Genomic DNA, 22,220 nt, shown 5'->3' on the forward strand with positions numbered 1-22,220 from the left:
TAAGGCCTTAGCATTTCAATATAAATAGTAAATTGTTAAATATAAATAGTAAATTTGATACCAATGTAAGAATGTAAGTCCAAAAAAAACAAAGAGAGTGCATAGCATCAAGTTCATAGTGTTGCCTTTGATGTCATTCTAAGATGTAAAGAAAAACAAAGACAGAGTAAAAGCCTTAGTGAGTTGGTGTGTCCAAACATTTGATTGGTAATCTACATGCAATGCCTTGTAAAAGATACCTATATAGCTAAAACAGCAAGTCATTTAAGTATATAGAGGATGCATATAAGGTTATAAACTGATGTCTTATAGGCCACGTAGTGCAGCACAATGACACAAATCAATAGAGCTCATTTACAGGTGCCTACTAACATTGCCTTAATGTGTTTAGCATGCAACAATTTATTTGGTCAGGCAATCAATTTCTTAGTACATGTGTATGCGGAATGAACCTGAATACAGCACAAATCAGGTCTTGATCTTCTAGCCAGCAACGCTAAAGAATATCCCCCTTGGGAGGTCTCTGAAAATAAACTTATTATGAAGTTATGCTGCTCATTACAGAAATATAGACACTTAAAAACAAATTCAGGATAAGATCATTTATAAAATAATTTTACAATTAGTGAGCTTCTGTCCTTAATATTCTTAACCATGCAGCACTGGTCTGGTGGTGCTATAGCAGAGTAATTCACTCTTTTGGTCCTTTATAGCCTAGTAACTGTAACTATGCCTGGGATACCTCTGAAAAACTTTACAGTAAGCCATAGCACATTTGCAAATCTGAAAATTTCCCCAGTTTCAAGAGAGATTGGTGGAAAGAGTGAAATGTTACTCTTTTATCAGGCAAAAGAAAAAAGAGGAGATGTTTAAGATCTCAGTTAATGTGTAGAAGAGTGTAGTGCCAAACTAGAAAGAGCATTTCTAAAAGAAGAATTGAACTGAAGAATTTTTATGCCATTGAAGGTAGCACCAGGTTTAGCCAACACTGGGGTAGTCAGCCAACACAGATTGCCCCAAATCTACAGCCTAAGCCTAAACATTTCAGTAATGCTTTCATTTACAAACTCTTGAGTTATTAATCATGCTTGGTAATTAACCAGTTAAGTGTGAGGCAAAAGTTTCATTGAGGAAACATGGCATTGAGTGCTACGACAGTCTATCTAGAACACAGTGAAATGCAGAGCAGGTGCTAATTATATATCTCTGAATTGACACTGTAGTACTGCATTATTGTTTTGGGTTCTTTCTTTGTTTATATGTTATAAATACTCACACACTGCAACAGCTTAAGTAGGTGGTGTTTTATTGTGTTTATTTCAGAGCTGTCATGCTTAAAGTGAATCAAATGACAGAGGGAATTTTCTTAACTAACTCCACAGGGATGCTAAACAATGGCATGAAAGTAGCCTTATTGACCGCGTGGATCTATACAAGGTCCCCAGACAAAGAGTGTAGTAATGATCTAGATATGCTGCCTGTCTTTATTGCCCAGGCCTTTTTCCTATCTTGTATATGGCTTAAATAAATTTAGATTCTTAAAATCACTCAAAGCTCATCTTTAACTTACAAATGAATATTTAGCCACTGGCAGATTCCAGATTTTTGGCAAACACTGTTAGCCTAGCTAGTAAGCAAACTAATGACTCTATTACGGCACTGTACTCTATTACACCCCACAAAAATCCATAGTAGTCCACATGTGGCTTAAAGTTTACATTGACGAGTCAATTGATTTAAAGTCCGTAAGAGAAACATAACTCAATGCTAATTGTCACGCCTCAGCTGGCATTATTAGCCTATTCACAGCAAACGATCACATGAAAACTGTACCTGTACATTTTAACTGGAAAACAATGAGTTTGCGAAGAGCTAGTTAGCTGATTGAAAGCATAACTTTACTAAAAGATGTTGAATGATATTGAATTCCATTAAATCTAATTGATTTGAGTATTGAGCTTTAACTTGATCATTTTTGATGTCACATGATTTATATGTGCTAATTGACTAGGCTGTGTCTAAATAATTGAATGAAACTTTATTTTCTATTGGCTATGCTTGAATTTGTCTGATCTGGTAGTAATGTAGAGCCACCTGCTCTTCAGTTCTGCTAACATATTTAATGAGTCAATGAAAATCAAGGAAAGCAGGTAGGAAAGTTAATTCAACTGTTCACATCCAGTATATAGTGGCTCACCCTGCCAAAAAGGGTGGATCATAACATCACATTCCTATGCTTATCTGGAGAAGTTTGTGGTACAAACTCCAAAGTGCTGTAATTATTCTGGGTACCATGATGGCAAATGGTAAAAACCCAACATTAAAAAACACTTAACTACATTTCACTGAAATAACTGACTGGTTCTATCTATTATGGTGAAAAAGGGTTTAAAAAAACCTCATGTAAGAATAATTACTGGAGTAATATGGTGATATGTTTGAATCTGGACTGTAAAGTAACTCTTTGGTCAATTTATCTCAGAAAACTGTTCATTTATGTACAGTGTTGAAAACTTAGTGCAGAGTAGAGTAACTACTGAAAACCTAATGAAAATGAAAATCTTACTTTACTGCTAAAGGTTTTATACATTCTATGGCACTCAATTAAACAGTGTATGAGGAGCAATTACTTTTTTATAGTAAAAATAAATCTGATTAATTGGTTGGTGTAGTGCAGTGGGTAACACTTCTGCCTTCTACGCTGTAGATTTGGGTTCAATCCCCAGATATTTTGTAAGTGTCAACTAATTGGTTGGTGTAATGTAGTGGGTAACAACTCTACCTTCTATGCTGTAGACTGGGGTTCAATCTCTGCCTGGGTAAACGCCCTACACTATACCAATAAGCGTCCTTGGACAAGACTCCTAACACTACTTTCACCTACCTGTGTAAAATGTCTGGATAAGGCATCTGCCAAATGCAGTAAGTGTAATTCAGGAAAGGACAGCAAGTAATAGAAAAGAAAATGTTAAGTAAAGTCTTAGACTCTTTTGAATTGCTTGGCACTTTTTTCTTGTAGATATTTTTGGTTTAACCTTTCTGCTTAAACATATAATATTACAGTAAAATATGTTGTGTAGTGTTAGACATTTCATTATAAGTTAAGTAGACTGTCTTAGTACCATGATTTGCAAGAATAATTGCCTAGTACTTCGGAGTTTATCACTCACACTTACCTGGTTAATACCCAGTACTACAGTACATGAGACTGGCCTCAAGTAAACTGTTGGTCTCGTTCTTGGTCTTGGTCTTGGCCTCATTTAGACTCTGTTCTTTTCTCAGTTCTGGGGTAAAGTTGAAATTGTTGAGACCATGGTGCAATGGTTTGAGGTCACTGGAAGATGAGTTATTATTGAAAATCAGCAAATTAAATAATAACAAAGACTCAATCACAGACGACCGCAAAAGCTTCTATGGATTTAAGCAATCAGACCATCTGACTGACCTAATGCAGTACTGCAGTACACCATAACCCACTGGGGGTCTGCAGCCCAAAAGTTGAAAACCACTGTTGTATTTATTGAAATAAAATCTGTTTGTTGAGGCTTTAATTTATTATTTCCAGAATTGCTTAACTGACTATAATTTATATGTTTATTGGTTCCAAAATTCAAACATCTCCTGAGAACAGACTGGAATGTTAATATTACCATGTTTTCATTTAATAATAAAAATGGTTGCAAGGCTGGTTATCTTTGTCCCCATCTCTTTTCAAAACAAAGTTTTTAATGCACTCAAATGCACTCATCATTTCCGCTGTTTCCAATACTTGGAACAATTGCAGACAGACTGCAGACAGACACAGCCAGACTTCATGATAAACAGCAGAGCAGAACCATTATCATAACGTCCTGATCACCATTACCCTTAATAGATAAATTATTACACAAAGTCAATATTTGAACATTAATTATGAAGCCAGAAGGTGATGAAATCCATAATTTAGTAGCCACAGTCTAACATGTAACTCTGACAAATGAATTTCACTCATGCAGAGTGAAAACAATCAGCAAAACAAGCCATTTATATTATGTACATGATGTATGAACAGGGCAGCACACTGTTCCATCAATCATCTTCAAATAATAACAGCAATCAGCTAAAACTGCACTGCTGAATATTATACAACAGTTATTTCACCATAAAATCACTTTTTTTTCCACAAACATTGTATCACTAAGCAACGACTTTGACAGTCAAACGCTCAAGCCATTTGAATGTTTTTACTTCTTACTTTGTCACAAACAGAAAACAGACACTTTTAAGATCACATTTGACCGACAGCCGATTTGGTCAGACTTTGAAGATGAGACTTCACTAAATTCCTGTGACAGAAGAATCAGCCAGAAATGAACTGAGTATCATTTGCCAAACAAAATGGGCTGTAAAATGCTTTACAGACTGGCTGGAACAAAACAACATTAATACTGATCTAGCGAAAATTGACAAAACTGAGCTAAACTTGATATTGCAGCAGTTTTATGGCTCAGTCTGATTTGATCAGACTCTGAAGATGAGAATACATGAATACAGCTGCTGACTGAAAATCTTGCTCAGTGCAATAGTTTCGTAATTTAGTGTAAGGAGCAGGAGAATGAACTGCCGGCTGTGCTGTGAGTGGGCAGAGTTTGTTGCTCTGACGTAGCAATGAGCTGCTTGAAGAACTACAATTTGGCAGAGGGAACTGCGAACAATAAAACATATTAAATGCCACGTTCACGGCCCAATGTATTTATTACTTTACACATTTAACCACTGTATAGAAACAGTAGAACACTCAAGATCATGTGTTATGGTTTTTGTGACATCACAAAAGCAACTAATTCAAAACGACTGCTCTTGTTGAGTAATTTCAATGGCATGGGTGAACTGGGGATCAAACGGTAGCACATTTGCAAGATTTATTATTGTTTACATTCTAATCTATTATATCTATAACTACATTTTGTACATGAAACTAAATTGGACACACTGAGCCTTTAAGGCTAATTGCTTAGAGTTTCATAAAAGCATTCAAAAGGCGTTTAATTGGCTCTTTGACTGAATGAGAGGACAGTTCAAGTGCTTGTCTTTGGCACAGAGACAGAATACTGATTAATAACCATCTGAGAAAGATAATTACAGAGTACATCACTGTGTGGAAACAGCTCGCAGCTTGTACAGTAGCAAGCTACAGATGAGAAGCTGTTAATTTTACATAGGTTTGCTTTGAGTCAATGTGCATCATTAGGATTATTCATTTGGAATTTAGTGAGCATCACCTCCTCCCCGGTATGCCCTCTGAGGAGCTCTTGTTGACTCGGCATAGCTGAAAAGACAACAATTGTATTTGGGTCAAGGGACCTGTTTTAAATGGCAGGGATTGTTAGTCATGCCGGATTCGTGTGGCATTCTGAGTCAATGTATTACAATAAGGCCACCCTTTATACAGCTTGACCCACTTTCTGAGCATAGCCTGAAAGTGAGTATTCAGATTAATGTTTAAACCAAGGTAAAATGCCAGAGATGACATACTAGCTTATGTTCAAAACATTTTCTTGACAGGAAGGTGGGAGCCACCATATCTCATTGTCCCTTACAATATCACACTGTCCCTTTTTAACTAAGTCTTTATTTATATGGGTGAGTATGTTTACCGTTAGTCACAATATTTAAGCACCAGGTTCTGTAGGTTGGACTTCATGTTCAAGATTTAGCCTGCAAATTTCAAACTGGTGTGTCTTATTTTTTATCAGGGGGTCGGTTGTGTCACTAGTTGTGCATAAGTAAAAAATTACATGGCCAAAAGTATAAGGAAACAGTTAACTACTCATCTAATTATTTAGGTGTTTCAGCTACACCTGTTGATAACAGGCATATAAAGTCAAGCACATAGCCATACAAACTCAATAAACAAACACTGGCAGTAGAATGGCACAAACTAAAGAGCTCATTGACATTTAGCATGGTACCATAATAAGATACCATCTTTGTGAAATTTCTGCCTGGCTAGAGCCACCATGGTCCAAAGTCAGTGATATTATTGTGAAATGGAAGCATCCAGGAGCAACAACAGCTCAGCCGTGATGCAGTGGACACAGTGGGCCGCAGAGTGCTGAAGAGCATAGTGTGTAAAAATATCACCTATCCTGTGTTGCATCACTCACTACAGAGTTCCAAACTGCCTAAGGAAGCAACAGCAGCTCTAAAACTGTGCACTGGGAATGTCATTGAATGGGATTGCATGGACAAGTGTTTTCTGGACTTCTAGAGAATTGTGCTTAACTGTCTGGAAGTCTGAAGGATGAATCAGCATTTGTCAGATGGCAGGAGAACACTGCCTAGTGAGATGCGTAGTGCCAGCAGTAAAGTTTGGTGGAGGAGGAATAATGGACTGGGTCTGTTTTCAGGATTTGGGTCCTCCCCATGAAGGGACTACAGCTTAGAAAGACATATAAGACAATTATATACACCTGTGACTTTGTGGCAACAATTTAAGAAAAGCCCTTTCCTTTTCTAGCATGACTGTGACCCTAAGCACAAAGCAAGCTTCATAAAGACATGGTTTGACAAGCTTGGTGTGGAGTTATTTGGCGCAGATACAGAATGCTGATTATAAACCATCTGAGAATGATGATTTAGCACATATTTGTGTTAGTATGCAATGCTAATGGTGAATCACCACTGGAAATTATATGTAGGTCTAGGGTTAGCCATAATCTGTTGCTGTTTTCTTTGGTTTAATTATCAACTTCAAACTTTAAACTCCAACCATGAAGCTATACATGCACAGCTCCTGTTAACGGACTGGTGCTGTCATTATATTTTGTTGACCAAAAATTGTTATTTAAAAAAAAGTTATGCATTTGGTCACCTCGAAGATTTAGAAAAGACAAACAAAGGCTATAGTAAAGTTTATTCAATTCAGTTTACACTTCGTCATGTAGCTTTTGTTTTTTGTTTGAGTACACGTTAGTTGTTACTAGTACAGATATTCATTATGGATTGGTAGTGCAGCTGATTAGTGTTAACTAAGGGGTACCTTCATTACACATGTGTAATAACTGAATAACATGTTTATAAAGCAATATTATGACGCAATATCTGCAGAGAGGACAACTGGGGTTAAGTTGCCTACACTGCTGGAACTGCATGCTTCTAGAACAAGGAGGCGTGCAGAGAAGATCTCCACAGACCCGTCTCATCCCGGACACCACCTGTTCCAGCACCTTCCCTCAGGCACTTCAGCCAGATGAGGATCAGGACATCCAGGCTACAAAGGAGCTTCTTCCCACAAGCCGTCACTCTCTTGAACAGTTAAAATATTACACAAAATATTCCAGCTTCAACTGCATTTCTACATATACTGATATATAGTATCAACTCCATTCTCTGGAACTGCCATGTCAAATCAATGTTTATTATAGCGTCTTACCTGACATATTACCCCACCTGTCTGACCGTCACCTCATTGCTCTCTTTCTTTGCCACTATACACCCTTTAACTGCTGCTGCACTCAGCACTTTAACTTTAGACTCATACTTTGCACTGTAAGGCTTACAGGTATGACTGTGTGTGTGTGTGTGTATCTGTCTGAATGAGTGATGGTAGGAATGCAGGTTTTATTTTATTTTGTTATATTTTTATATTTTTTCTTATTACCTATATGTGAATATCTGTCTAATACTGTGCACTGTGAGCCTATAACCCTAACCCTATAACCAAAACCAAATTCCTTGTATGCATAGCATACCTGGCCAATAAAGCTTGATTCTGATTGTGAATATTAAGAAATATCTTATTCCAGTAATTGTACTTTGACAAATTTCATAACACTGCATTGAAATAAGGACCCTTATGTGACAGACAATTAATTCATAATTCATAATAATTCATAATTCTGTTATGAAGCTTCATTACCAAGTGATGGAACTGTTAAGGAACTTTGACAAAAGAACATTCGAACAAAGTGCTACCCAACTTTATCACAACCTTGCAAATAACAGAAGCAGGTCTCTAAATTTGCTGATGTATTTGAAAGTCAGCAAGCAGCACTCAGCTCCTGTGCTGCCCGCGTACCTCTCTTACAAATTACATTTCCCATTAATTCTGCCCATGTCCCTCCAGAGGTGTGAAGGCTCAGCCATTAACTTTCCTCATCAAGCTGTGAATCAAATTAGAAGGAGATCTGCTTTAAGGACCTAGCAAGAGCCTGCTAATCCATGGGCAAGTGTTAAATAGCCACAATCAAAGAGAAAGAGAGAGGGGCTAAAAATAATGTATCACAGAGCACCAGAGTGTGCTTGACTGTAGATGGTCCTTTGCACCTAATGATCCCTTCCTTTATATTTATAATTCCTTTACTAATAAAAAGCATCAGATTTACTCTTGGTGTACCCAACACTTTTAATAGAATCTGTAGAGTCAAGAACCTCTCTGGACCACACTTGTGCTGAAGATGAGTCAGAACAGTGACTAGTGTTGATCATCTGTGCCGAGGATAATGCCTTATGCTGAAAATCTGGTAAGGATGTCACTCCATGCAAGATCATGGTAATCCGAGCACATGGTAACTGAGTTATTGACATTGTTCATCTTACATTTCCTATTCCTTTGGCTAATCTTTTAGATCTTTTCAAGTTTTAGGTACTATGCTTTATCATTCAACCTCTTTGTTCACTGTATTTTGTTTCAGCAGATGATGGAGCCTTTCTCTGTCCACCCAAAAACAGCAGTGCTGACCCCAAAACAGATGCTGTTCATTAAAGCCAAGCAGAAAATGGACCATGCACAAGGTGAACAGTCAGCTGGTTTTCCATAGGCTTGATTTTTGTCACTAGTGGTTATTTTATCCCAATATCAAAGCTTCAGATGACAAATAATGATCAAAGTTCCAAAGTATTGTCCACATAATTGATGAAATAGGTTTTGCATTATCACCTGTAACTCTCACATACATGTTTGACATACGAAGATGAGTGAGTGTGGATGGTATTGAGTATCTGAGACAACCCCCTAACCTTTTCATTCACCCGTGTCTCCTGCACACTGATTGATGTCGCCTGTATCGCCTGGTCTAAAGGTTAATTAATTTCCTCCCTTACTCATGGAACACGCCAGAACACTAGCATGAATAATGCACAGGGAGCTGCAATTGGTCCAGGAACATGCTGGGAGATGTTCACTGGGATCCTAGTGTGTCCAGACTTTCTGACACATTTTACCATGAGTGGAGAGATTCTGGTGGTTTTGAAGGATAGACATTATACACTAATACAAATTTCTGACTGGACAAAATTACTCAACCCTGAATTTCTCAATTACCATTCAAAGAACACTTTTCATTTATTTAATTGCCAGGAATAACAGCCAATAGATAAAAGGTATTCATTTTCAGCATCAAGAAAAAAGCTGAAAACATTCACAATATTGCCAAAAGTATTCACTCACCAATCCAGATCATTGAATTCAGGTGTTCCAATCACTTCCATGGACACAGGTGTATAAAACCAAGCACCTAGACCTGCAGACTGCTTCTACAAACATTAGTGAAAGAATGGGTCGCTCTGAGGAGCTCAGTGAATTCCAGAGTTGTACCGTGATGGGACGCCACCTGTGCAACAAGTCCAGTCGTGAAATTTCCTCACTACTAAATATTCCACAGTCAACTGTCAGTGGTATTATGACAAAGTGGAAGTGATTGAGAACGACAGCAACTCAGCCACGAAGTGATCGGCCACGTAAAATGATAGAGCGGGGTCAATGAATACTAAGGCACATAGTGCACAGAGGTCGCCAACTTTCTGCAGAGTCAATCGCTACAGACCTCCAAACTTCATGTGGCCTTCAGATTAGCACAAGAACAGCGTAGAGAGCTTCATGGAATGGATTTCCATGGCCGAGCAGCTGCATCCAAGCCTTATATTACCAAGCTCAATGCAAAGCTTCAAAAGCAGTGGTGTAAATAGCCGCCACTGGACTCTAGAGCAATGGAGACGTGTTCTCTGGAGTAACCAATCACACTTCTCCATCTGACAATCTGATGGATGAGTCTGGGTTTTGCGGTTGCCAGGAGAAAGATACATGTCATAAAGTTTTGTGGAGGGGGATTATGGTGTGAGGTTATTTTTCATGTCCAACATCAGTGTCTGACCTCACAAATGCGCTTCTGTAAGAATGGTCAAAAATTCCCATAAACACACTCCTAAACCTAGCAAAGCCTTCCCAGAAGAGCTGAAGCTGACATTATATTAAATCCTATGGATTAAGAATGGGATGTCACTCATGTGAAGGCAGATGAGCAAAAATTTTTGGAAATTACACCAAAGCCTCATCAACTAAATATATCATCTAAATATAACACACTCAGTCTTTAATTTGGGTAACACTTTCTATGAATACCATTCTTATGGCCATCTATAATCACATTAATAACATGTTATAAGATATATAAGGCATTATAAACATGGTTATAAATATCTATAAAAATGAATCACACATGTAAACATGTAGCTATGTTTTTATGCATTATGAGATGTTAACGCATTATAAATATTGTTAATAACGTTATATTATCAGTCCAGAGAAGTAAGTGCCAGAGAGACAAGTTAGTAGAGTGCTATCTTTGTAATTTGCTCTCCCAGTGGTTCTAACACTGACCACTAGAAACCTTCACTTCATATCGCTACTCTACACTATAGTAATGCTAATGTCTGCTAGCATTCTATTGGATATGTAATGTTAAGGCAGTGCCAAGCTAACAGTGGCGTATATTGACTTTCCCAGTAAAATGCTAATGACTAGTTTAAAGTCTGACATTTCAAGCTCAAAATGTGCTTTACTTTGTGTGTTACAGTGTTTTAGGAAAGCCTTCAGTAAATACTTCAACTTGAAATACAACTTACAAGCTCTTACAACATGTTATGAACACAATTCATTATTCATTAGCAATTCATTATTCATGATAAACATGGCTATAAAGTATAATGCATTGTTATAAATATTGTTTATGATGCCTTGGGAATGCATTGCAATGCGTTGTGCTCACCCTTTGGTATTACAGCTTCCATTGTTTTTCAGGAGATTCACTTTATAGAGGGTTATGGTTTGTGACAAACAGCTCCCAATAGTAAGTAACCTATAAGTGATGATTTCATATATATTTAGTTTATTACTGTCTCAATCATACATCAAGGATCATAATGCTTGTAAAAATCTAAGGTCTTGATGGTTTTTGAAATAACTTTTATATACATATGAGTGTGAGTGCATCAGTTGTTTGTGAATATACTGTAAATATATCATGCATGAGGGAGTAGAGACCACTTCTTTTTTGTACAGCACACAGTGTCCCCAGAAAAGTGAGATAAACTGTAAGTGAATAAAGCGAATAAAAGCGAAATGCTCCACTGTTCCCGAGTTTTACACAATGCAGGCCCAAATCACCAGAAAGATTACATATAATGAAAGATGAAAATCTTGCCCTTCAGGCCACAAACAAAAGGTCAGCACAGCCAGTAATACTCCTGTACTCGGCAAAGAAAATGTCACAAAGAAGAGTGTCAGAGAGTGAACAGAAACACAGGTGTCTGGACTCGCCGATCACCTGCTTTGAGCTAGGCGCCTGACTCTGTGGCACCAAACAGTGAGCAGTCGCACCGCATCGATTGGCGGCACTTTTTTTTTTCTTTTGCTGGCGGTGGCCACTTCGCACTGAATGGGTATCACACCGTGAACGTCCAGTGCAACAGGGCAAGAGTGTCAACAATGTGTGTGGGTTTTACTTTTCACTGAATCACTCACATTCATTTTAGATTGTGGGTTTAAAAAATTGTGTATAAGGTCAGAAAAAGAGTTAGATGAATAGAGTCTACAAGCAAAGGGGGAAATCAAGTGGAAAGACAGAAGAGATAAAGACATGTGGAGACAGCTGTTAGGAGAGCGAAGAAAATAGGTGACATAGTGAAGACAGGCTGCACTATGATGATGCATCACAGGTTACATAAACGACCTGCTGCTGTGATCTAGTGCAGCGGGAACAAACATGCCAGCACTCCACTGGAGGGAAGCCTGACAGTGACAGGGCAGCTGGCAGGATACATTATTTCCATTTGAAATCAGCCAGGCACAAAATCTTTCCACCTTGAGTCTGTCAAAGGCCATCAGAGCAAAAGATTGGACAATAAAATTAGCTAGGGGGCAAAAAAAAAATAATAGATGTTCATCGAAAACCTTTTTTAGCTATACATGGATTCCTTGTCACAAGCATGTGCTCAGATACACCCCAGAGATGCCTAAATGGTGTGATACAGTAAGGCCAAGGCTTCCCATGCTGGCAACTAGAGTTCAAAGAAACTCTTAACACTATGTTTGGTTTTATCCAAAACATGATTATACTCTTCCCCTCTCTCTTGATAGCAATGAATGCAATATACTGTAAACTGAATTAAATTTAATTTAGGTTCATGTTGTCCTTTTTCTCTCTTGAGCCTCCCCTGACCTGACTGAATGAAGGTGTGTGCATCAGCCATAGTTGTAAAGGTTTTTGTTTGTTTTTTGGTTAATATATAGGGCTTTGTCCATATTTCTATAAGCCTTTTAATGACTGTCAAAAATATCTAATTATAGTCCTATGCAAAATTTTGAAAATCTTTACTTATATATTGGGCGGCACGGTGGTGTGGTGGGTAGCGCTGTCGACTCACAGCGAGGAGGGCCTGGGTTCGATTCCCTGGTTGGGCGACCAGGGTCCTCTCTGTGTGGAGTTTGCATGTTCTCCCCACAGTCCAAAGACATGCAGTCAGGTCGATTGGACGTGCTAAATTGCCCCTAGGTGTTAGTGACTGTCTGTGTCTGTCTGTCTGTCTGCCCTGCGATGGACTGGCAACCCATCCAGGGTGTATCCTGCCTTCCGCCCGAAGACTGCTGGGATAGGCTCCAGCACCCCCCGCGACCCTGATGGAGAAGCGGCTTAGAGAATGGATGGATGGATGGATGGATGGATGGATGGATACTTACATATTTTGTTATTTTCTAAGTGAAAATAATTTTACACATCCTCTACAGAGAACTACACACTTAACTGTGGCAATTTTAGTACACAATTTCTGTTTATTTGCTGTTTGCGTATATGTGTTTAACAAATTAGAAAAATATATATATATAAAATGAGCCATAATTTATGCACAGGCCATATTTTATGTTTTATTTGTTTCCACAATGTGTTTAATTCAGCAAATAAAACAATCGATGACTATATATTGAAGCATGTTCTCTGTAGAGGATGTTTTAACTTGCTTTCACTTAGAAAACTGACCAGGGTCAACTGAACTTTTACATGAAACTACATGACTCTATGTGGTATTGTATTTGTCAAAGTACAATATTTGGTCACACTTCATGTTAATGGTTGCCTATAGATGCTCTACAGATAATTAAATCATTAACAAACTTTCTGGTGATGATCAGTTGATTATCATCACCATTATAGTTCAGAGTAGAGGTATGTTTTGCCTTGAGATTAGGGTTAGTGTTAGTGTTAGGGACAGATTTAATAAACTCTTTCACACTGAACTTGAAGTGGGCATTTAGTTGAATATTACTTATAGATAGACTGAGCATTTACAAAGCATCTACAGTGGAGCATCCAAATAAAATGTTACCCAATATTTAGTATTATGAAAATTTCAATGCTGTTTATCATAAAATTAGATTATGATTTTGCATTGCAAGTATCTCAGACATGGTGTCATTATAGCAGTTTGGGGATTTCAAGTCATTTTGAACCATTTTGAATCATTGCCACTAGCGCATTAGGGCAGCTGGCGTTTTCAAATTGTGTTAAAAAAAACAGATAACAGCAGCAGTAAAAGATTAAAAAAACAATAAAAACTATAAAAATAATATAATAATAGCATATGATGCTAATGGATGCTAATTATAATGACTCATGCTTATGTTTTGCATGCAAAATCTTAGCATTGATATCTTTGTTGCCTTGGAAAACAAGGACAAATTGAGATGGATACATCCGCAAGAGGGTCAGTGAGAAATGAAATCAAGTGGAGCAAAAGCAACGTGTCGCTTGTTGACAGGTAATAAGTATAGAAGGCTGAGGTTGCTTTCGAGTGTCCTCAGGGTCCATGAGTCAATAGCCACGAGAAGGCTGCATTCAGATGTTTGACGTTTAGTTTGACAGACACCTGGCAAGACAGAACACCAGTGCCTCTCAAAACCCATCTAATCGCTGTAATGTAGAGTGGCAGTGCAACACAGCTGGCCCTAACTGCCCTGGACGAGGAAGACAGCAGGATGAAGCCTGCAGTCTGGTAGTGGCCATAGTCAATAAAACACTTTATCAATGTCCCCCGATTAACAGCATGATACGAGCTGTCAAAAGTAACAACTGGCACATATTCTCCATGCTCCATCTATCCCAATACAGCGACAAGAGGGAGTGATAGTGGTGCTGTTGTGCTTTTCACCTGCCTACACTTCAATTTCCGTGCAAAAACTACTGGAAAGGGAAGGCGGAAACAGAGCAGATAATTCTCCTTTTTGGGCTGCTTTGACAAGACCATTTGCAAAAGACCATATTAGAGTTCTTTTTTTTTTTTTCATTTGCGTTGACTTTCACATTGCAGTGGCCAAAGTGCACCAAATCAAACATGTAGGTGTTACATAAAGCATCAAAGGTACCATTCCTTTTGCAGAAGCCACATGTAATGTTGTTTTTGTTTCTCTTCAGTATATTGAATTCAGCAAATAAACAGTGATTATGCATGAAAATGTACAGAAATGTCTTACCTGTAGAGGATGTGTTAAAATACGCAGTTCTAAAAATAAGCATTGCTTGTTTGCTGCTTAAAGAGTTTCATTCTAAAATGAAATAAATGTATTTCTGGCTGTTTTGGTATAAGAGTTGTTGAAATAATATAATATAACAATAACAATTGAAATTTTAATGGAAATGAATCATAACACAGCACTGATATGTCTTGTTTGTGTAAAGCTCACTTTTAACAATGCATTCTTGGTGCTCTATGATATTTTTTGGAAATTTTTAGTTTCATTTTTAGTTCATTAATTTTAGGGGTTTTTTTTGTTTTTTTTTGTTTTTTTCCTTTTATTAGAGCTGGAAATGCTTCACTGCCGTTGCCTGCACATTAGCGTAAGCTCTGCTTGAGACTACATTGGCTTTTTCTATCATATGTATTGTTAGCTATTCAGCTCAGTTCCTAAGCCACTGTTCACTCCGCTGCTGATGCCGCCATGCTCTTGAAACCTTGGCGGCACGCAGTGAACCTTGGGATGTGTTGGCTGTTGAAGGATCCACACATTGGATCCTTTGTTGCCATGGAAAAGGACATATTTGTTGGCTGATTATGAAGGAGTCCTTGAAGTGGGACAGCCAAGTCGCACCGCGGTGATGCAATCAGCCTTCAAATGCAGCCTATGAAAGATGCAGGCCCTGAAAAATGGAACGCAGTTGTGGTGTTGGTACAGCCCTTGGTAAAAATGCACACACCAGCAGCAAACGAACAAAACTTCACCAAGCAAACGTATCAATAGGGATAATGATGGAAAGAATGGTTGAATGAATAAATAAATAAATAAATTTATCCATCCATCCATCCATCCATCCATCCATCCATCCATCTATCCATTTCATGAGTTAAAGCCGACAACCCAGAGCAGCATCAAAATACAGAGGTTGGCTACATGACAATTGTAAGAGATTATTAAGTGAGGTGTTTGTTTTTTTAGTTCATAGACACACAGTAGCAGCCATGCTGAGGCTTATTTTACACATACAAGGATGTAGAGTCATAGATATGTTTCATACAGTACTATGCAAATGTCAGAGACCACCCTTCATTTAAGTCCATTCAAAACAACCATTGAGTATAAATCTTTCATTTTTCAGGATGATATTATCGAGGAAATAAGATAATAATCCACTTGTATATGGTAAGAGAAACTCAAACAAAGAAAAACAAAAAAGTTTCCAAAATTCAGTTTAAAGAATCGTTCAAAGCTACAGAGAAATCAATTCCAAACAACCATGCGTGAGCTGGTAGACCACCAAGACTGTAATATCAGATAAACAGTACATAAAACTTTCACCTTTGAGAAAGAGGAGAAAATCAAGCTCCATTCTCACTACAGATCTGAAAAAATCCACAGGTACTGCTGTCCAGAGGACATTACTGAGAAATATAAATAGATGAAAAAGAAGAAACGTTGCTAATCAAAGAAAGAATTTGCTGGTGTTTTAAAAACAATGGACTGACCACCCCAGAGTCCAGATCTCAACATCACTGAATGTGCCTGAGATCGTTTGGATTGTGAGAAGCAGAAAATGCAACTTCTAAGAATGAGCTTCTTACAACTAAAAAGAAGTTTCCTAAAAAGAATGAAAGCTGTAAAAAGGCAAAGAGTGGACATAATAAATACTGAAATCATTTACTTCAGTAATCAAAAATGAAATGGTTTTAAATGTTTTTGAACCCTTAAAAAGTCATGATCATTTAGCTGGTGTTGACATTACAGGTTAGTTCAATTTTCCTCTTTTTCTACACACTTGTTTGAAAACTAAAACAATCACCGACACTTCATGAGAAGAAGAATCTGAAGCATTCCTACTCTAATTCCACTTTGAAAGATTGCAGTATTGTGTTTCATCCGTTCAAACTGTGTTAGTAGCAAAAAATACAAATTTGTACATTCTAATAATTCAGCTGAGCTTCAGGCATGAAGGAAATAATTACATTTGAGTCTTGAATTTCCTCTTCCTGTGCCTTTCACTGCCAGTCTTACTGGGAATACTAGCAGAATAATGATATACAGGCACTATGCACATGTATACACACATGTGGGCACACACACACACACACACACACACACACACACACACACACACACACACACACACATGCACTCTTTTTAAATTAACCTCTAGCCCTGCCACAAATCCACCAAACCAGCAGGGAACAGTAGCTACATAACCTCTGGTCCCACCAAGCCCTGTCATGATTGGCTGTCTGAGTGCTTCCTGCTTGATATATGCCTCTCCAAATGTTAATGAAAGCAACTGTGCTGCAGCCTTGGGCTGAGGGGATAATGGAACACATTAAGATTATAGCCCTCTGCAGCCAATCCTACACTCTTAAAAAAGATGGTTCTTCAAAGGTTCTTCTGTAGAGATAACTCTACATAGAACCATTAACACTCAAACAACCATTTAAGGCTTAACCTCTTATTCTCCAGGGGATATTTTGTTTGTTCCATCTGAATTTACTTGACCAAATCATCAGGCAAATTATTCCGTAACTGCATGAAATAAATGCAATTTTTAATTTTTTTCTAATTAACAGAATGTGTTTTATGATCATGCACATATTGCTATATGCTTACAATTTACTGAAAGTCAAAACTCTTTGAAGCTCTTTGTCTCTTTGTATTATCTTATTTTAAAAAATTTACAGAGCAGATCACTGAGGAGGTGCCATGTGTTTATAGTTTATAGCCCAGATTTGTGGAAAAATGGGTCGACTTTCAGTAGAAGAAAAAAGTGAGTTCAGCTTATTTTATAATACAGGTTTAAACTTATATTACCCATCTACACACGTGGACAAAATTGTTGGTACCCCTCGATTAATGAAAGAAAAACCCACAATAGTAACAAGAATAACATTAATTTGACAAAAGTAATAATAAATAAAAATTCTATGAAAATGAACAAATGAAAGTCAGATATTGCTTTTCAACCATGCTTCAACAGAATTATTTAAAAAAATAAACTCATGAAACAGGCCTGGACAGAAATGATGGTACCCTTAATTAATATTTAGTTGCACAACCTTTTGAGGCAATCACTGCAATCAAACGATTCCTGTCAGTGAGACTTCTGCACCTCTCAGCAGGTATTTTGGCCCACTCCTCATGAGCAAACTGCTCCAGTTGTCTCAGGTTTGAAGGGTTCCTTTTCCAGATGGTATGTTTCAGCTCCTTCCAAAGATGCTCAATAGAATTTAGGTCAGGGCTCATAGAAGGCCACTTCAGAATAGTCCAGTGTTTTCCTCTTAGCCATTCTTGGGTGTTTTTAGATGTGTGTTTTGGGTCATTATCCTGTTGCAAGACCCATGACCTGCGACTGAGACCAAGCTTTCTGACACTAGGCAGCACATTTCTCTCTAGAATCCTTGATAGTCTTGAGATTTCATTGTACCCTGCACAGATTCAAGACACCCTGTGCCAGATGCAGCAAAGCAGCCCCAGAACATAACAGAGCCTCCTCCATGTTTCACAGTAGGGACAGTGTTCTTTTCTTGATATGCTTCATTTTCCCGTCTATGAACATAGAGCTGATGTGCCTTGCCAAAAAGTTCCATTTTTGTCTCATCTGTCCATAGGACATTCTCCCAGAAGCTTTGTGGCTTGTCAACATGTAGTTTGGCAAATTCCAGTCTGGCTTTTTTATGTTTTGTTTTCAACAATGGTGTCCTCCTTGGTCGTCTCCCATTAAGTCCACTTTGGCTCAAACATCGACGGATGGTACGATCTGACACTGATGTTCCTTGAGCTTGAAGTTCACCTTTAATCTCTTTAGAAGTTGTTCTTGGCTCTTTTGTTACCATTCGTATTATCCGTCTTTTTGATTTGTCAAATTTTGATTTGATTTTCCTCCTGCGTCCATGTCCAGGGAGGTTGGCTACAGTCCCATGGATCTTAAATTTCTGAATAATATATGCAACTGTAGTCACAGGAACATCAAGCTGCTTGGAGATGGTCTTATAACCTTTACCTTTAACATGCTTGTCTATAATTTTCTTTCTAATGTCCTGAGACAACTCTTTCCTTTGCTTCCTCTGGTCCATATTGAGTGTGGTACACACCTTGTCACCAAACAGTACAGTGACTACCTGTAGCCCTATATATAGGCCCACTGACTGATTACAAGATTGTAGACACCTGTGATGCTAATTAGTGAACACACCTTGATTTAACGTGTCCGTTTGGTCACATTTTTCAGGGGTACCATCATTTCTGTCCAGGCCTGTTTCATGAGTTTATTTTTTTAAATAATTCTGTTGAAGCATGGTTGAAAAGCAATATCTGACTTTCATTTGTTCATATTCATAGAATTTTTATTTATTATTACTTTTGTCAAATTAAAGTTATTCTTGTTACTATTGTGGGTTTTTCTTTCATTAATCGAGGGGTACCAACAATTTTGTCCACGTGTGTATTTGACTAGAAAGAAGAGTTACAGCTGTCATATGACACCCACCTTTTGAATTTAGCTTATGAAATATGAAAGTTATGAAGAATATGACAACGTGCATTTTGGAACCACAGGTTGTTCCAAGGAGTTTAAGAGGTTCTTTTCATGGTGAAATTATTCTTCTGTTGTTATGATGTCAAGCCTGCAACAGTAGAAGAACCCTTTTTTGGTGCTAAATAGAACCATTTTCAAAATGCTCTCTTTATACTCTCAATACTATATACAACACATGCTCCATCAATCTGAAGAACCATTTAACCACGCAAGAAACTATTTAAGCATGTAAAAGGTTCTATACAGAACCATTAACTCTTGAAGAACCATCTGTTTTTAGGATTGCAGGAACCCTTTTCCACAGCACTGCCACAAACATCTGGATTATTCAAAGAAAGGATGGAAACAAAGTTCTTTAACATTACCTTAATATAGTCAATAAGCCAAGATATTTTTGTTTTCAGATGTTAGTCACTCTGGGTCAAACCTAAAGAAGCCATATTTTGACACCAAAGATGTCTTGGCCAATTGGTTATGCTTGGGATACTAGGAAAATTGTCTAAATTTGATTTTTTTGTGAATTATTCTTTTAATTTCCAGAATAATCCAACATTTCTGCACAAAATGAACCAAAATCATATTAATTTAGTAAGAAACAGCAGGTGAGATAAGCCAGCGACCAAAAGGTTGCAGGTTTAAATTGAATGGACATTTCTGGTTGTATACTTGGGCAAGGCACTTAATTCCCACTGTCTCAGGTCAGAGTTGTGCTGTTCCAAGACTGGGAATAGGTTGACGGCAAACATATTAATTTGTAGGATCAAAAAATGTGTGACATACAGTACTGTGCGAAAGTCTTAGGCACCCAAGGCACATTTTCAAAATCTATCTAATGTATATTGTGATAAACTCACTGCTGAGGTAAATTGTTTAAAAATTTGCTTAGATGCCTAAGACTTTCGCACAGTACTGTACTTGAAACAAATTTGGCTATTGTTGACAGGTTTATTGATGAGTAAATGTTCCACAGTTACTCCATATAATAGAACATGCACTAAGCCTACAGCAACACATTTGGGTAGGAACCTCAACTTATTTATTTACGTTTAGGTGAATAAAGAGATTATGTACAGTGCTTATACTATGGACCCCACTGGTAAATGCCACAACTACATCTGTTCACACCTGAATGCAGACAGATTTTCTAATATTTTGACTTACCAGCAGACAATAGCATTCCGTTGCACAGCAACTGGGAATAGCTTCCTATAACTGGACTAATGTGATTCCATTTCACCTTTTATAGTCCATTTACCTGCTCCGTTGCTAGTGCATAGCCTACAGCACTCCTGAGATATTAGAGTTGATTGGGGTCAGAGTTTAATTGCAGCATTGCTCTCAGGAGCATGAGGACTATCTCTAATTTCCCTTACAGTAGCTGTGATCTACATCAACGTGTCCATGTACATGAATGCAGTGAGAATGAGTAATTAGTAATGCCACCTCTGACACAAAATTCAAGGCAATGTTTACACCTTGCAATTTGAAGACTGCATTTGCTGATTTGAAGAAGCAATTCTGCACTTTGTTTTTTGCCAACAAACAAACAAAATTACTTGTCCAGTACGTACTGACCTGAGGGGAGTTGAAGGAAAGGATAAACATGTTTTTCTTTTCTCCCTCCATGACATTCTGCCTTCATTACATTATGGATGTGATTCAATTATCCAAAGTGAACTCTAAAACACATTTAATCACTCATGTTTTTGTGCCAGGGAGATGGATGCTTGGTCAGCCCAAGGATGCAGCCAGAACACATGCAGAGGACGGAGAAAGCTTGTCTGAATCTAAATTGATGTACAAAGTGGACGTGAAAATTGTACAGATTGCCTTACTATATTTTTTATCTCAACAGCAGATTAATTTACACTGGAGACATCAAATTAAACTCATTGAGAGCTAAACGTAGAGAATATATATATATATATTATATATATATATATATATATATATATATATATATATATATATATTTTTTTTTTTTTTTTTTTCTTTTCTACAAAAAATCTAGCAAAGTGTTACACAACTATTTAAAGATCCACACATGAAATCAAGGTGTTTTGTGATTTTAAATAAGCATTGACCCTGATTGTGGGTCACTGGCTATACATTAATAATTGCATTTATATGCACATAACAGGTTGAAAGATTTCTCAGTCTAAGAAACTGAACAAAAGCAAGACATTTTCACTCACACTGTAAAAGAATGGCTTGACCACATGTAACAGATCAGGACACTTGATGCATGACTTTTCCAAATCCAGTATCCTGATCAGTTTCAGACTAGATTACATGTTTTAATCATGCTAAGCTTAAGATCTTAAGTCATGACAATCAAACTGTGCAGTTTAAATCACTAGAATAGAAGTCATAAAAGATATAATATTAAACCACTGAGGTGTATGCAAAAGAATGCATCTATGTGGTTATTGAGCATACAATTATAGGGAAATTTGGGCACACAAACACACACAGCAGGTGCAACAGATCAGTAATCAGATGATTATGAATGGTGATTGGTGGATTGCGTCTGACAGTCATGTGATCTCCCACAGGATTCTGGGAAATGCAGTTCTTGTGTGAGTTGGAGCTAGAAGGATGCATGACTGTACTGAATCTTTTTTTGCAATAAAACACTGTATAGCGTTAGTATAAACACAAATAAAGATAAATGCGATAAACAATATGAATTTCTTGCTTATATATGTATAAAATACAGGTTTGCAGAATGCAGTGAGAACTTTCCACGCCAGCCATTGCACAGATTAAAGTCCATCAGTAGCACATTTGATTTTAAATTAATGAAGGATTAATTAGCTGAAATAGGTATTGAGCCATAACTGTAATATATTAAACTTCCTGGAGGAGAGCTTTGGAAATAGTTATGCTAATGCTCAACAC

The sequence above is a fragment of the Pygocentrus nattereri genome, chromosome 1 (assembly GCF_015220715.1).
Source record: "Pygocentrus nattereri isolate fPygNat1 chromosome 1, fPygNat1.pri, whole genome shotgun sequence".
Taxonomy (NCBI): Eukaryota; Metazoa; Chordata; class Actinopteri; order Characiformes; family Serrasalmidae; genus Pygocentrus; species Pygocentrus nattereri.